A 17,071-nucleotide genomic window follows, 5' to 3' on the forward strand; every position below is an offset into this window, starting at 1 on the left:
AAGAAACACAAATCCAACCCTGCTGTTGGGGGCAGGGCAAATACTCCCAGGCATGGTCCTTCCCACCTCACCTGTGTTGACACATTTGCTCGCGGAGCTTGTCAGTGGAAAATGAAATATCATTTCGTAGAATGTGGTCTGCATTTCCAACTGGTCTTGTTTACCTTCCAGTTGCTTCAATGGATTGGGCTTTTACTGAATGAAGTGGTTAGGGATTAACTGTGGCTCCTTTTATAATCAGTAAGCTCAGAAACTTCCCGAGATGATTCAGCACGGCTCTCCCGGGTTCGGTCCTTGAGTATGTCCCCTCAGCAAGGTTGGGGACACGGATCAGGCAAACGGGGCACCGTTAACTCAGCCTCCTGGGTTGAAAATTTTAAGGGCGTGTTTGCACACAAAATGAAAGAAGCGTCTGGACTCTTAAAAAGAAGCAGCAGGCCTGCAACAGGACACTCCCGGCCTCCTGGTTGCATTTCGTGAGTCCGATTTGATCAGATTGTCTCCTTGATGGAGCTGCAGGATGGGCAAGAGTGCTTCATCACTAATCTGAGGCAGCGGACACAGTTGTTCTTAAACATTAGGGAAGCTGCGCTGGTTTTTCATGGGGAGGAAGTTTCAGTACTGTTCGTCCTGAAATGGACAACATGACTCATTGCCAAATGTAAAAAAATAAAATATTTTTTACTCCTCCGCATGTGTAAACACTCTAAACACAGCCATGTTTATAGGAAGGTAAGACACCATCTGGTTCACTGTGTAGTAGCCTAGTTCTTATTTTTATCACTAATTTATATTGAGAGGATGACAAATAGAACAGAATTAGATTTTTGGTTATATAACACACCCAAGGATTCTTATAGTGTTAAGCCTTCTGTTTGTCTCAAAAACATGATAGAGGTCCTTACGTGGGATGAGTCCCCATCCTTAAGCACCTTGACCGAAGCAATATGAGCTGCCTCTTCCTTCTGCAGCCCTTGGTGCCCGCCTTTGACACTGGAAGACCCACCAGGTAGTTGGGACTAATTTCAGCTGGATTTAAAAGCCTTTTTTTCTTCATGTCTTCGGAGAGACTTCAGAGTACTCTCTGGGCTTAAACCAGAAAACAACACCATAGTTTGCTTTCCAAGTCAAAGCAAAATATGCTTGGCCCAGATCACCCTATCCCATGTAAAGCACCAACTTTGGGCTCGAGGTACATAAAATAGATCAAGTCACTGAAGACCCAGGACTGACATAGACCAGCGTGCATGTTGGATTGGCTTGCATGGGTCTACTCAACTATCACCCTTATGAGTTGAAGGAGAACATCTTTTCATTTCTCTGTCCTGAGTTGGAGACAGAGCCTCTTTTATGGCTAGCAACTTCTAAAACCTGCTATCTGTTATTTTTTTATTTTTATTTTTATTTTTAGGAAAATATTTTTCTGAGTGATTGAACCCGCTGCCATTTTGCTAACCGTTCTTTGTGAATCCCATGGTCAGCCCTCTTTGCAGGGATAAGCAGTCCTCTTTTCTCCATGCTCTTGCAGCAGACCTTTGTCTGCCTCAGTTCAGCTTTGTTCTGGGAAGGTTCTGGTGCAACTTGCGGACTTGATCTGTGCCAGACATTTCCCTCTTCTTAATGGAATGACCGAAGTACTGATCTACGAACCCAAGCCCTTCCTGTCTGCTTTCATAGAAGTTAAGTAACACGAGTAATTCAATAATTTTTTTAAAGTTCAATTTTGATCTTAGAATTACATCTTGAATTGAGATTTAGAATTGAATCTTGGCTGTCTTTTGTGTGGGCAAGCTTCTGCTTTACAGGGTAGGTCTTATTGGTTGCATTGTTCTGAATGAGTAGGAATTGAGAGACCACATTTTACAAAAAGCCTCAGATGCCCTTCTCTTTCGGAGTGGTGAGATTTTTAGTCTACAAAGGATGGATCAATTTAGCTGTCAAAATGAAAGCTGAGAGGCCAATTGCCCATGCAAATTAACCACTTGTGCAAGCCCTTCAGAATCGCCTGTGTGAAAATCGAGCCTGCCCTTTGAAAATTTGGCCCATGGTGGCAGAAATAAAGTAGTCACCCTTCAGAGATGGTGATGTCCTTAGAGAGCTGATTTTAGAAATTGCTCATTTTTTAAGCAACTGAGCAGTTGCTTAGTTTTTAGCAACTTGTTTGCTTTAATAAAGAAGCCGTTTTTGCCCCTCTCTTTTTCCTCCCTCTGTTCCCATGTGTCTCGGTGGCTCAGAACACATCTCATTGTCTGATGTGGGAGTTAAGGGATGCGAGGTATTTCGCTCCAGCTTTATTCCAGTTGCTCAGGCGAGGTATTCATTCCAGGGTCAGCAGCTCCTACCAGCTTTCAGCGCTCGGCAAAGGATGACTCTGCACGAAGACTAAATGGGAAACAATTGGGTTGCTTTCTTCCCAAATGTTGTTAGAATCAGTCAACACTTGGAGAAATGAAATCCCAGTTTCCACCTTCCATTTTCTGTAGGCTTCCACTGTGTTTAATATTGCCAAACCAGCAGGTTTCACAGTCACCGCCACCTGTCTGAAGGAGGGAGTGGTCTCGGCGGATCTGGGTGTGAGAGCTCCAAGTGCAAGTGCGTTTCTCTGTCTTTGGCTTCAGCTTTCGGAAGTGCCTACTCTTCTGTTCAGAGAGGTAGCATTTGCCTCTGCTGGTCTTACAGCCAGGTGATTGCATCATTAAGTGACCAAAATGTGAGGCCCTGTGTCCCCATGTGAGGATACACTGTCCACGAAGCCACAGCCATTCCTGGGGCCGGTCTCCGGGTGTTCCTGCTTTGGCCCCAGGACAGCCAGGGATTTGAAGAAGGGAAATTGTGACATCTGGCACTTGTCTTTTGAAAATGCACTTGCGATGACTCTCAGAGAGATTCTTTATTAACCGGTATTGATCCATACGTGGCATTATTTGTACGGAAAACAATTAGCTGGTGAGTAAAGAGATCGTGTCTGATTTGGGGAAAGCTCTTCCAAAGGGTGAATTCCTTGAGCCCCTAGCCCTTCCGCGCCACGCTGGCTTTCTGCTTGTCATTCTTCCGCACATCCTGTGCTCAAGTGTGATGCAGAAAAATGTCTGATTGGCCATGTATACTGATGAAGAAAGGAAGGCAAACCATTTCCTTTTTGGGTGTGGTGAGACTGTATAGTTAATAACTCGCAAGCCCGGATTGAAGTGTTTTTTTTTTCCTTCCTGTACATTTGTCGTGTCGCACATGTTTGTGTAAGGTCTCTGGCTTTCGAAAGCCCCAGTGGTTTGCCGTGCTGCCGTGCTTACGGGGACACTCCTCACTTTGGGCTGCTTGCAATGGCAGAATTTGGTTGGGGAGCAGCACAGTTACCTACGGGTGATGGGACACCTTTCACAAAAGGGCAAGGTCCTGAGTTGGGACACCTTCTCATGCTGCTCTCAGCATTTCCAAATGTCCCGTCCAACAGTGTTCCAAGTTGAGGTAGCGGCGATATTGACCCGAACAGCAGACCTGTCTTTAAAAAAAGAAAGGAAGGGCGCCTGGGTGGCTCAGTTGTTAAGCGTCTGCCTTCAGCTCAGGTCATGATCCCAGGGTCCTGGGATCGAGCCCCGCATCGGGCTCCCTGCTCAGCGGGAAGCCGTCGTCTCCCTCTCCCAATCCCCCTGCTTGTGTTCCCTCTCTCACTGCGTCTCTCTCTGTCAAATAAATAAATAAGATCTTTAAAAAAAAATAAAATAAAAAAAGAAAGGAAAAAAAAGGCCCTGACTTGTAACCTTTGAGTCCTGAGCCTGTCTTGAATGGAAAGCAGTCAGCAGTCCTATATTTGGGGAGATTGGGATGAAGCTGCTCCCCCAGCCAGCCTCTGGCACCAGCCGGCTTCAGCCTGGAGCCGAGGGACAGGGCTGCTCCTCAGACGCACCTGGGATGAGCCGAGGGACAGGCCACCACCGTCACCACAGACCTTCATCACCTCATGCTTTCTGTGCATTTGCTTTCGATCTTCACGCGGTTTTCCTAGATGCTGGAAGTTTTGCTCAGGATTGTGGGTGCAGCTGGGAGCAGAGGTTCTGCCCTCGTCCGTCTTGCTAGGGGCCCAGGCTGCCTGCAGCGGTTTATGTCCTTAAAACTCTGCACCTCGTCAGAGCACCCAGGTATCTGCCTGCTGCTTCTTGGGTGGTTGTTCCCATGTGCCCCTCTCCTCCCCGCCTCGTCCCGCCCCCGTCCCTGTCCCACTCTCCTCTCTGCCACACTTGCCTCCTCAGTTCCTCTTTCTCTGTTCTTGCTGCAGGCACCTCCTTTTCTTTACTTTTAAAAAATTATTTGAGAGAGAGAGCGAGCGCAAGTGGAGGGGGCGAGGCGGAGAGGGAGAGGGAGAAGCAGACTCCCCGCTGAACTCGCAGCCCGATGTGGGACTCGATCCCAGGACCCTGGGATCATGACCTGAGTCAAAGGCAGACCCTTAACCGACTGAGCCACCCAGGACCCTCTCCTTTTCTTTTCTGAATGGCTGGGGGTTTCCGGTGCTGCCCCTGCCTCACAGGAGCCTGCCTTCCCTTCCAGCAGCATCTTTCTTTACCCTAAATGCCCACTGTTGATTTCTCCAAGCACTGTCCCATGGGGCACACGTATGTGAAACGGACGACAGAGATTGTCCGAGGTGACTTCATGCAGGAAGAGCAAAGTTAGGGATAGTCTTGGAAAGGGGCACTATGTGTACAGAGAGTCGTCTGATTTGTCTTCATCCCCCGTCCACCTCTGCCTGTGGATTCTCCGGATTGTTCTTCCCAACCAAACCAGTGGCCTTGGACTTTTGGGCCAACAACAATAATATCACTTCCTTAATTCGTATTTTATTTTATTTTTAAAGATTTTATTTATTTATTTGACAGAGAGCACAAGCAGGGAGAGTGGCAGGCAGAGGCAGAGGGAGAAGCAGGCCTCCCGCAGAGCAAGGAGCCTGACATGGGACTCAATCCCAGGACCCCGGGATCATGACCTGAGCTGAAGGCAGACGCTTAACTGACTGAGCCGCTCAGGTGCCCTCATTTGTACTTTAATTCACAGTGAGAAAGTTCGGATTCCCATGGATTACATTACTGCCTTATATGCAGGGACATTCTTTCATCATTGAGTCCACACTCAGCTTCTAGACTCTTTCTGTACAAGTAATAGCTTGTAGAAATGGGCTGTTGATTTATAGCTGTGTGGTTTTTTTTCGTGTGTTTTTGTTTTTGTCTTTAGTATTTTCAAATCTCAGTTCTCAGAGTTCTCAGTGGCAACTGCCCCTGACCTCTCGCTTCTCCCCTTCTTGTCTGTCCGTCTGCAGAGCTGCCATATTGATTGTCCTAAACACCACTCTCGTTCTGGTACTTCACTGAGCCTTCAATGACCCCCTTCCTGTGGATGAAATCTCATCTTTTTCTCATGATAACATTCCCTAATTGGCTGCTCTTCTAGTCTAGGAGTTCTGTGGAGTGGCTCCTTTGAGCCTTCCCCCCAACTTGGCCATGCTTGGCAGAGGCCTGCCACTCTTAATGATGCCCCTTCCTGCTCCTCAGCCTTGGGTTCCCATTTGGAATCCGTTCTCCTGATTGCTTTCTTGTTTTCCTCCACAAATCTGAGTAGAGGACAGCTTTCTGTCCGTGGTTCTAACAGCCCCTCTAGGCCTGTCTTTCCATCTTAGATGAGTTACTTTGTTCAGTCTCCTATCTGCTGGCCCCAGAGTTGGGGTTTCCTCAACAGGTAGATGGTGAGGGCTGGTGCTGTCTCCCCCATGACACCCTGTTGGCAGTTTCTGTGTGCGTTTTCAATGGCTTTCCTCTTCCTTTTTCGTTTACTGATGAATTCATGATCTCCTTCCCTCTGAGTTCCTTTTTTTTTTTTTTTAAAGATTTATTTGAGAGAGAGTGAGAGAGGGAGGGAGAGAGAGAGAGAGCGGAGGGGGAAAGGCAGAGGGAGAGGGAGAAGCAGACTCCCAGCTGAGCAGGGAGCCCGATGCGGGGCTCAATCCCAGGACCCTGGGATCATGACCTGAGCCGAAGGCAGTCGCTTAACCAACTGAGCCACCCAGGTGCCCCTGGTTCTTGCTTTGTTTTCTGACCACCTACCAGGCATGGCCATGGGGCCGTGTGGCAGTTAATTAACTAATTGACTGAATACAAGATGTCTCTTAGTTGAGCACCATGACCACTGGTAAAGTTCTTGCAAGCTAGGAAACCCTGGTCCAACAGTTTATAGGTTTTCTGAGCCTGTACCTGGTGGGGTTTCTTTCCATGACTCCATTAAACATCTGAATGATGCCAGGTGGTCTCATCCATTTTCATTTTATTTCTTGTGATTTTACTGTGGTACAGTTTCTATATTGAGCTTTTAAGACTGGCCTGAAATTTTAATTTCTCTCATGTATCTGTAGGAGAAAGGCCACTGCTCAGCTGACCTTTGGTTTCTAGAAGAATGTTTAAATCTACATTTTTCCTCATTCTGAGTAGGTCGGGCTGGGGAGGTTGCATATTTTAGCAGAAAGCCATGTGCTGATGGGCACTTAGTAAGTTATAATTGATGTTTAAATTTTATTTATGCATTTCAATTAAGAGACCTGTTTTAAGAGCCTGTGAAGGTGACTACAGGGTGCAACTTCTAGGGAGGGTTTACTGCAGAAACAGCTGGGCACATGCATGTGCAGGGGCAGTGTTTTCTGGAGTGAGGCTCTCAGTGAGAATTCTGATGCCAAGGACTTAGGACATTATTTCTACCAAAGTGGCTGCTAAGCTAAAAGAAAAGAATAAGGATAATATGGAATTGAGTCAAATGGGGACATTTTTGTTTTAATAAAACATTTTAAAATATTCGGACCTCCAGCCTGAGGCAACCCTCTGGGGCTTTGTAGTTTCTTTGCCTTTTGACTTTCTTCTTAGTTTTCTGGAAAATATGTCAGTGATTTATGGTTTATACATCAGGTAATCTATGACCTTACTGGGGAGGAGGGGAGCGCTCAGCCCTCACACCCAAAGGAGCCTTTGTCTGTGACTTCCACTGACCTCTTATACAAGGTCACTGCCTTGTTGCCTTGGCTTCTACTCCTGAGCCTACACTGCTTGGCACATGTGGGTGTCGTGTTGAGTGTGGTGTATTCTGTTAGAGGGTGGAACGCCATCCTCTTAAATGGTTGACCTTGCAGAGTAGAAGGTCCCAATGCTGTTCGCTTGGCCATCAGGCACCAAGGTGGTAAAATGTCTTTTTCAACATTGATGTAAACACACGCAGAGTAAGAACCTTTCAGGGTGTATTCCCCTGAATCCTGCTGCAGGAAGGGGTTTCTGGTTTAAGCTTCGGATTCTGAAGGGAGCTGTGTTGTCCACCAAACCATGTAAACTCTGTGTTGGGCATTCTGCCATTGGAGTGTTGCCTTCTCACAAGGAGGGGGCTTGATTTTGAAGTCAGAAAGTTGGATCTGGAGCATCCGCTCCATGCTGTGGGTTGTCCTTGCCTGGATTGTGCCAGGATGTCTTCTTCCTGAACTATTTATCTGGTTGAGTCAATGATTCTGAATTCTTAACAGTGTCCTTTTTGGCCTCTGAGCCTTTTGGCATTTAAGAGGATGGCCATGCTCTGCAGGCATGACTCTTGGATGTCCTAGCTGGGGGACCACATCTGCCAATTTATGACCACACTGGGGGAGGATAGGAGGGCTCAGCCTCCAGGTCTAATTATCAGCCCTGTTTTAAATTTATTCTGACACATGCGAGGCTGTAGAAATTGCCAGGTATTCCTGGCAGTAATGAGTGGCTCTGTCCAACGCTGACACTTAAATTTTAACTACAAAATAAACAAATGCAAAGGAATTTTAGTGCTAATTTTAAAACAGATTGTAGGACTCAAGAGAGGATGCTGGTGTATTCAAACATGCCGTTTTATAAAGAAGTTCCAGCTAGCATGTTTGTTGCCACACCCAAAGGAGATATTATTGGTGGTGTGAGAAAAGAATTGGCCGCTCCTAGGAATTTTTCCCGGGCTGAGTATGCCTTCTTACCTTGGGGAGAGCTCCCTTACTCCTCTTTTGGCCTCAAGGATTTGCATCTGCACCTCCTCCTGTCCAAAGGATGATGTCACGGGCTTTCAAAGACTCAGCTGGGACCACATTGGGCTTGGCGATGCTTTAGTGTGTGTGCACACCTGGGCTGTGCAAGCCTTGCTGGGCAATTCTGAATGTGTTGCTTTGGATTGCCCCCTTGCTTCCCATGAACTAACCCAAGGCACCTCATGGAGGCAGGGAGCCTCATGGAGAGACGTGTTACTTAGCCACTGACTGCCCTCTGGCCTCTGAGCCTCAGGACTTCCAAACGGCTGATTTCGACAGATATAAAATTTTGCACACTTCCAGATGCTCTAATTCAGTTTACTTTCTGCAGGCAGATGGCCTCTAGATAATGACTGAAGTAGACAGTGTGGGAATAGCCAGAATATTCCAGAATGTTCCGGGAAGTTCTTCTTCCCTTTTTCTCATCATCATTCTAGCTGCTACCCAAGTGTATGTGTCAGGATAGGCAACATCAGTGTGTTCCAGGCTTTATTGGAAGCCAGAAGCTGCAGAGCATGTGGGGTAGAAAGAAACTATGTGAACTAGGACAACAGAACACGCGTGAGCCCTAAAAGGGCAGGATTTGAAGTAACAGGCGTCCCTCACTACTAATGGACTTGTTTCTTTATGAATCAGAAAGGAAAAGTAATCCATTTCTTCAGTTTCTGGCATACATCATTCTAGCGAGGCTGGTGCCTTGTGGTAGTCTTTCTGTCACATTAGAGTATCAAGTTTTCAGGATTTTTATGTTAAACTGAAGAGATTGCGGGGCGATTAGATGAGATTACTTTATTTTAGTGAAGTGAATGCTTTTATGGTTTACAGTTCTTTTCCTAATAAAGTCTCAACATTGTGCCCCAAATTAATGTGTAAATAAAAATACAGACTCATATTTTTTGGTATAGTTTATTCTATACCTTCTGCCTTTACTTCTTATTTTTCAAATGCATTACTTAAGGTACAATATATACCCCAAAACAGGATGAATGAGCCATCATAAAATGGGTAAATTCACACAACCAATCTGAATTTGATGTTCAAAATGCTTAAAGTAATTCAAATGGCTTTGAAATAATGGTCCTTTTGGTTGTTTCATGAGATTTGTTTGCATACGTTAACAGCATCTGAATTTTTCTTTTTCTTTTCCTGAAGAAGAAAACCCATTGGTGCACGGGCTATCTTGTGATTTCCAAGCTGTCCTGGGTCTCTTTGCTCCAAGTTTTACACTGCTAAAACAGCTTGCTGGTTGTGCTGGGCCTTAATGGAAGCTTCTAGAATCGATAAGCAATGACCACAGCCTCCTTTAAAATGGATTAATAGGATCTGTTTTTTTCTTTTCTTTTTTGAAGTGCCGGCGTGTGAGTTGGGCTTGAGCGCCCAGGTGCTGTGGATCCTTAGTGTGATACATGATCCAGGAAACGTTCCCACCTTTCCCTCCTTGGTAAGTCAGACACCTCAATGGGAAATGAAGAAACCAACAGTTCCGTAGATTGAGACACTGTGATAGCTTATGAGTAACACTTACCTCTGCTGTTAAAAATGGCAGTGAATGAGCAAGCTTTCAGAAAGGAACGGAGCCACAGGGAGGTGAGGTAATCTCACTATTTCCCAAGTAGTCAGAGGCAGAACTGGGATTTGAACCCGTGTTCTTAACCCTAACATAATGCTACCTCATAGCGTGAGGAATGCTTTCTGAGAATAAGGCAGGCACGCTTTTTAATTTTTTCCCTTACTGGAAAAAATTCCCTTAAAGAGAAGCTCACAATGAATATTAGGAAATTAGTTTTTCAAACAGCAAGCTAAATCAGGAGACAGAAAACTTTTTCTGAAAAGGGTGAGTAGTCAGTATTTTAGGATTTGCTGGCCATATCCTCTTTGTAGCACTAAAACAGCCACAGACGGTAGGTAAATGAGCAAACGTGGCTGTGTTCCAGTAAAATTTTATTTACGAAGACCAGTGGCAAGCTGAGCTGGATTTGGCCCACAGGCTGTATAGTTTACTGAGCCCTGATCTACGTACAGCACTCAAAGATCTCACTGTGTGGAGAATGAGTGTGTTTTAGTGGCCGGTAGGTATGAGTCTTTCACAAAATTTGGCTTGGATGCTCAGGATTTAATCATAAGTGACTTTTAATGAAGTCTACTGTAATTGCGAAAACCTACTCTTTAGAGTTAAGTGCATCTTGTGTCTGATGCTTGACGTAAGTCTGTTGGCCCCAAGTGCAGGGCGTAAGGCAGGGACCTAGACTGCAGCTTTGCTCAAAGTAGGCTTGATACACATTGTTCTTTGAGTGATTTTTTTAGTCTAGAATGTACAGCTCTTTTATGAAGTAAGTTCAGATAGCATTTCCTCTTTGGGTCTCTGTATAGTTTCTAAATGTGACATTTTTATTTTGCACCCTTAAACATACTATTGCTTATACTTATTAGGGCAAACATGCAATTATTTTGGGCTGTCTGATAATTGTGTTGCTTGAAAGTGTTCTGGTATCAAATCTTCCTCTTTTATTATGAGCAAAACCAGGTGTTTATAAGAGTCAAGTTTGAACAAGGTTGATGTATGTAAATCATGGGATAACATGGTGATTTCCTTTGCCACATACATCAAAGGAGGTGGTTCTGTGTTTTTTGTACTTAACTTCTTCTTACAGAAGGATACTTCTGACACCTGAAGGTCTATCTGACTATTGTACTGGTTATCATCTAAAAAGATGGGTGAAGGGGGGCCTCCTGGAGGTTCATTCATTAGGTCAGAATAGCTGCAGTTGACTTACTATTTTAAAGCCAAGCATTTTCAATAAGATTGCCAATTGGCTTTGCATAAGTGTTGTAGATATTTATGCTTCACTAGTAATATGTTAGAAGGTCTCTTTTGGTAAAACCTCACTATCATGGAGCATCATTAGTGTTTTTTGTTTTTTTTTTGGTCCCTTCATTTTGGTTATGTTATTTGGTTGATTTTTTTAAATTATGTGTGATAATTTTTTTTTTAAGAGGGAGAGAGCACATGTGAACATGGGGGAGGGGTAGAGGGAGAGAATTTTAAACAGGCTCCATGTTCAGCATGGAGTCCCAACTCAGGGCCCCCAACCCACAACCCCAAGATCATGACCTGAGCTGAAATCGAGAGTCAGGCACTCAACCAACTGAGCCACCCAGGTGCCCCTTAATTATGTGATAATTAACCATTACTTTGAGAAAGGAGGGAGAGAGAGAGGGAACATACATGTGTAAGAGAATTGTCTTTATTTTATACTTATTTAGCTATTGAGATTCAGCACTTTTCTTAACGGATTTTAACAGAATTTTTTTTAACAATATTAACTCTTTGTTGTTAATATTTTCCCATTTCATTTCTTGTTGATTTTACCCTTTTTTTTCTTAAGATTTTATTTATTTATTTGAGAGAGAGAATGAGAGAGAGAGAGAGCATGAGAGAGGGGAGGGTGAAAGGGAGAAGCAGAGTCCCCAATGAGCAGGGAGCCAGATGCAGGACTCCAATCTGGGACTCCAGGATCATGACCTGAGCCGAAGGCAGTCGCTTAACCAACTGAGCTACCCAGGTGCCCCTTGACTTTATCCTTTTAAATTTAAAGAAGTTTATTACAGTGTTGCAAGATATTTTTTTTTTCATAATGAAATTGGTGCTTAGGAATTTAATACAGATTTTCCTTTACTTTTTTTTAAAGATTTTATTTATTTATTTATTTGAGAGAGAGAGAGAGAGAGAGAAACAGCACGAGAGGGGAGAGGGTCAGAGGGAGAAGCAGGCTCCCTGCTGAGCCGGGAGCCCGATGTGGGACTCGATCCCAGGACTCCAGGACCATGACCTGAGCTGAAGGCAGTCGCTTAACCAACTGAGCCACCCAGGCGCCCTTCTGATATTATTACAAATATTCATCTTTGGAATTCAGAGAACAGCTCAGTTATTTAAAAATAGATCCTGTTCTTTGTAATTTGTCTCATAGTTATAGTCTGCCTTTCTTTTTCCTCACTGACAAAAATCTACTTCCAAATTTACTCTAATGAGGATGTTCAGACAATTAAGATATTTGTATGAATGAGAGATCTCAGCTGCACATTGCTTCATCCTATGAATAGAAATGTAGTTTATGGCCAGACAACTGAAATTATTTCATTCTTTCATTAATCCCCTTAGGATAAGGTTAAGTTTCGCATTTTGAGATGTTCTACAGCTTTAACCTATATTTTTAACAACTGTGTGTCAGTGCTTTTTATATAATAGAACTTAACCCATTATGCTATATATGATTAAGTCATTATCACAGGGCTAATCTCATGTTTGTACCGCACTTCTGGTGTTTGCATTCAATGTTATGTGGTGTGACTGCAAGACAGAGACTGTACTGGTGGAATCACGTATGTATTGGTTTGTGTCCTCACTTGTTGAGTTTAGAGCACTCACTTAAAATATTAATTATGAGTTACCATATCCCTGCAACAGTGGTTTCCTAGCTTATACATTCCAGAAGAGAGAGAATTGACTAGATTTCTCTTTTCGAGATGGAGATTAACCTGGCTTTGAACAGATCTAACCACAACTCAGGTCTCTAGCTTTACTTTTCTTGGTTTTCTAGATTTCTTGGCTGTAAAGTCAGGAAAGTGAAAGAACATCAGTTGAGAGTGGGAAGAGGCAATGAGACACTTGATTGGGTTTGTGGAGACAAAAAAACTAAATAGGAAAACAAAGATGCTCACTGAGTTGCGCTCAGGGCTTCAGTTGGTGCTGCTGTGCTGATTGGAATTTTATTTCGTGATATTTTTGGTGCATTTCTATGTATATTACTGACACAGATGCATCACTTGCTTAAACATGCTGAGTGGTGGTATTTTGGGATAAAGATTTAGCCTGTCATTCTTAATAATGTCAGAAGTACTAAAGCTGTGGACTCAACTCCCTATTATTCCTGTCCTGTTGCCTCGTCAGCCTGATGGAAAATCTCCAGGAGGCGATTTGGAGAGGCTCGTGCAAGTCTGATTTGCCTGGTCACATGTACTTCACTCCTCATTTCCCAAGTTCACTGACAGGACAATTATATGCCTCCACTATCTATGTTAGAATGCATTGGATTTCTCGTTATGGAGCTGGGGAAACCTTGCTGTCTCTCCTGTATGGGATTTTGGCCCTTTTCCTCATTTGTTTAGGTGAGTGTCTGCGAAGTATGTTTTGTTCTGTCTTTATGACCACTATAACTATTTGTGAATCACAGATGTATGGTCAAGTTCAGAATCCATTTTCTTTCCTTCGCTTCGTGTTTGAGTCAGGCTGGTGATGGCGTCTTCTCACACACCCGTTAGAGGGGCAGATGTGTGTGGGGTTAATTGCTTGGATTTGAAGATTTACATGTGCTTGTAAGGATATTACCCCCTTGATGAAACTGTGCGTAAGATCTTTTTTGGCAGAACTTTCCTAAGGGCATAAAAAATGAGCCTGTGTTTGGATTTTTGAATTTCATGGGATGTGGGGTTTTCCTGCGCTGTGGCCTCCAGGTCAGAGTATTGGAGAGGCTTCTGTAGCTTCAGGGCTGCAACCTAATCAGTTCATGTCTTATCCACTGGAGCTTTTCATGTGGTTTTCATGTGTGTTTGTGTCTCTTTTAGCCTTCCAGGCCACAAAGGGATCAGAGTCATTTTGCTTCATTCGCTTTTGCTTACAGCTTGGACAGTAACCATTATTGGTTAAACCGAAAGCAGAAAAATCAAAGGTTGGAAAGATGGTTAGGAGATTCTGGGAAGTAAATACCACCATATTTTCATATAAGGGTATCTAAGAATAGTGAATAGATTTTATGTTTCCAGCATTCAGAAATATGTTGGGTATATCTAAGTTTTTACCAAGCTCAGATTATTTTTTTGGGTGGGTGGTGACTGCCTTGCTCAGAGGCCATGTGCCTTTTGAGAACTATGCCTCCTCCTCCCACAGGAAGCCACCTCCCTGCCACAGGGATGGGTGGAAGGTGAAGCACCTTCTCAAGCTGGCCAATCACGTATCCCACCTAGTGGCCACCCAGACTTAGTCTAGTTGAGGCCATGCCTCCAGCTTGGGCACCAATACCCCCGTTCCTTCTCTCCTATTCGAAGATAGTACTTAAGTTGTTCTTCCCTCTCTTTCCAGTGTCGTCGGTTTTCATTTTCCCCTTTCTGCTGGATCTTTCCAACAGGAATGCAAATATCTACTGTCTTAAAAAAAATGACCCGTTGATTTTCATTTCCCCTCCAGCTACAACCCACACCTCTCTCTCTTTTTTTTTTTAACGGAAAAACTCCTTAGAAGCACTCGCTTATATTTCTTGTCCCCAATTCCTGTTGTTTGCATTTCCTCTTGAACTCACTTTGACCACCAGTCTTCCATCAGTACTGCCTCTTCAGGTCACCAGTTAAGAGTCATGCTGCTGAGGGGCGCCTGGGTGGCTCAGTCGTTAAGCGTCTGCCTTCGGCTCAGGCCATGGTCCCAGGGTCCTGGGATCGAGCCCCGCATCGGGCTCCCTGCTCGGCAGGGAGTCTGCTTCTCCCTCTCCCACTCCCCCTGCTTGTGTTCTCTCTCTCGCTGTGTCTCTCTCTGTCAAATAAATAAACAAAATCTTAAAAAAAAAAAAAAAAAAAAGAGTCATGCTGCTGAACCGGGGGGTCAAGGTTGTGGCAGCATTGCACTTGGCAGTCAGTCGGTAGGTCAGTCAGTCAGCTTTCCTATGCTCATCCCTCCCTCTTCTTGGAAGCACTTTCTTCATCTGGTTTTAGGGCACATTTCCCTGGTGTGATTCCTAAACATCTCTGGCCATTTCCTCTTAACCTCAGCTGCTCATTCCCTTGCCCACTGGAGTCCGTGAACATTCAGTGCCTTGACCTTGCCTCTTTGCCCACCATCCCCACCATTTACATACTTTCTGCCCTCCCTGCACTGTAAGCTCCATAAGGGCAGAGATTTTTGCCTATTTGCTCTATCCCTCCAGGCATAGAGAAGAGCCCAAGAAGTAAAAAGCTGTCCATAATTATTTGTTGAATGGATGGATTTATAGAGGTATGGATGGATGGGTGGGTGAGTGGATGGATGGATGGAAGGAAGGATGGATAGATAGATCTTTCGGGATTTTCCAAACTTGGTGAGAAAAACCCTATTTCTAATTTGGGCTCAGGGCTGGAAGTCTATGAGCTTGTCTGCATGAGGAAGAATGGGATTATTCCCCCTCTTCTTCCAACTACAGTTGGTTGTTCTGTATAATTTAAGCCCATACTGTCCGGCGGGTGGATATTTGCTAGTTCATTTCTCAGTTCACATGTCACCTCTCTGGACCTTTCTTTTCCCTCTCCATGACCAGATGAATGAAGTTGCGCTTCCTCTGTGTCCCTGCACCCCTGTGCATGTCCCTACAATGGCAACTTAAAGTTGGATTCATTGTAGTATTTGTGGTGTACAAGAAGTCTTCTCTGTTCACACTGCGAAGCGCTTGGCTTGATTACCTTTCTCTTCCCAGTGCTTAACACTGTGGCACACGGTAAGCACTCATTAAGTATGTGTTATTTAATGAAGTGATTTAGACTGAAATTTTGTAAAACATAACGTACTCTAATGGTCCTTAAGAGTGCAATAAAAATGTGCCTTGCTAGCCTTCTGATTGTGCTACATTTAAGATGTTTATTTCATGATTTTACAATAATTAAATAATTAGATTTGCTGAAGCCTTTATAGCCTCTCCCCAAACTGTCCAGCTGAGGCCTGAATAACCCAGTCTACTGCCTTCTGAGTAGTCTTTGCCATCTTCCAGTATAAGTGAACATTCTTCATAGTGTATCTGAGAGAGCAAAGAGTGTGCAGTCCCTCCGAAGTCTCTTTCTCCCTAATGGTTTTCTGTAATATGTGAAGATGGCTGAAAAGGAAGGGGACAGTAGATAAATAGCACATGGACAGAGACCAGTGGCCCTGCCCCTGCATGGTAGGATCCGATGTCAGTTCCTTCCTGGCATTTACATTTCTTAAATTCAGCATTTGGACCTCCTGTCAGTGTCACAGAGAATTTCATCAGTATCATCTTCAAGGAGTAGATATTCTCAAACATAAAAATAGCACAGCACGGCAAACTGTCAGGTCATGAAGCTGAGCCAGGCTCAGAACCCTGAAGTCCAATTTCCTGTAAATTAGTTATTGAAATGTACATGTTCAAAAAACAACAGTGATGTGTCTTTATGGAGTCCCTGCCATACTGGGAGCGCGAATCTGTCAGTTGAATGTGTATATATATTTATAGATAGATAGATGTAGATAAAGCCATAAGTATGGATAGATGTAGGTAGATAGACGTAGAGGTGTAGATATAGATGGGTGTAGATAAAGATACAGACACAGATATCTAGATGTAGATACTGATACATGGAGATACACATGTAGATATATAGGTATATAGGTTTATAGATACAGATACAGACATTGAATGGAGCACTGGGTGTTATACGCAGACAATGAATCATGGATCACTACATCAAAAACTAATGATGTAATGTATGGTGATGAGCATAACATAATAAAATAAAATTAAAAAAAAAAACAGCTCATGAAGGCCACTAAGTCAGGATTGTGGTCAATGAAAGAAATGTGCTAAAACCCAGCATGGTGGCTTAGCTTTGAATTTTTGGTAAAGTAATTGAGGGCTGCTAACGTATACACCAAATAGAGGAAAACCACAGCTATGCAGCACCTTTTAAATAAGTCATCGTTCATGAGCTCGGTGCTAAGAGCACATGTGAGTGTGTGGGTGTGTACACACACGCACGCACGAACGCACGCACACACGCATGCACAAACACACGCACACGCACACACACACACACACGTTGTGCATCAGAGAGTGTGGACAGTTGCCCACCTTTTTATCAGCCATTGCAGAACGTGGAACTGTGTCACGCTGCCATTGTGCACCCAGGTGGGAGCATGAGATAGGAGGCCTCCGCAGGGCACGCACACACAGCGGGGAGCATCAGGTAGGAGGCCTCCGC

This window comes from Neomonachus schauinslandi, chromosome 7, assembly GCF_002201575.2.
Source record: "Neomonachus schauinslandi chromosome 7, ASM220157v2, whole genome shotgun sequence".
Taxonomy (NCBI): domain Eukaryota; kingdom Metazoa; phylum Chordata; class Mammalia; order Carnivora; family Phocidae; genus Neomonachus; species Neomonachus schauinslandi.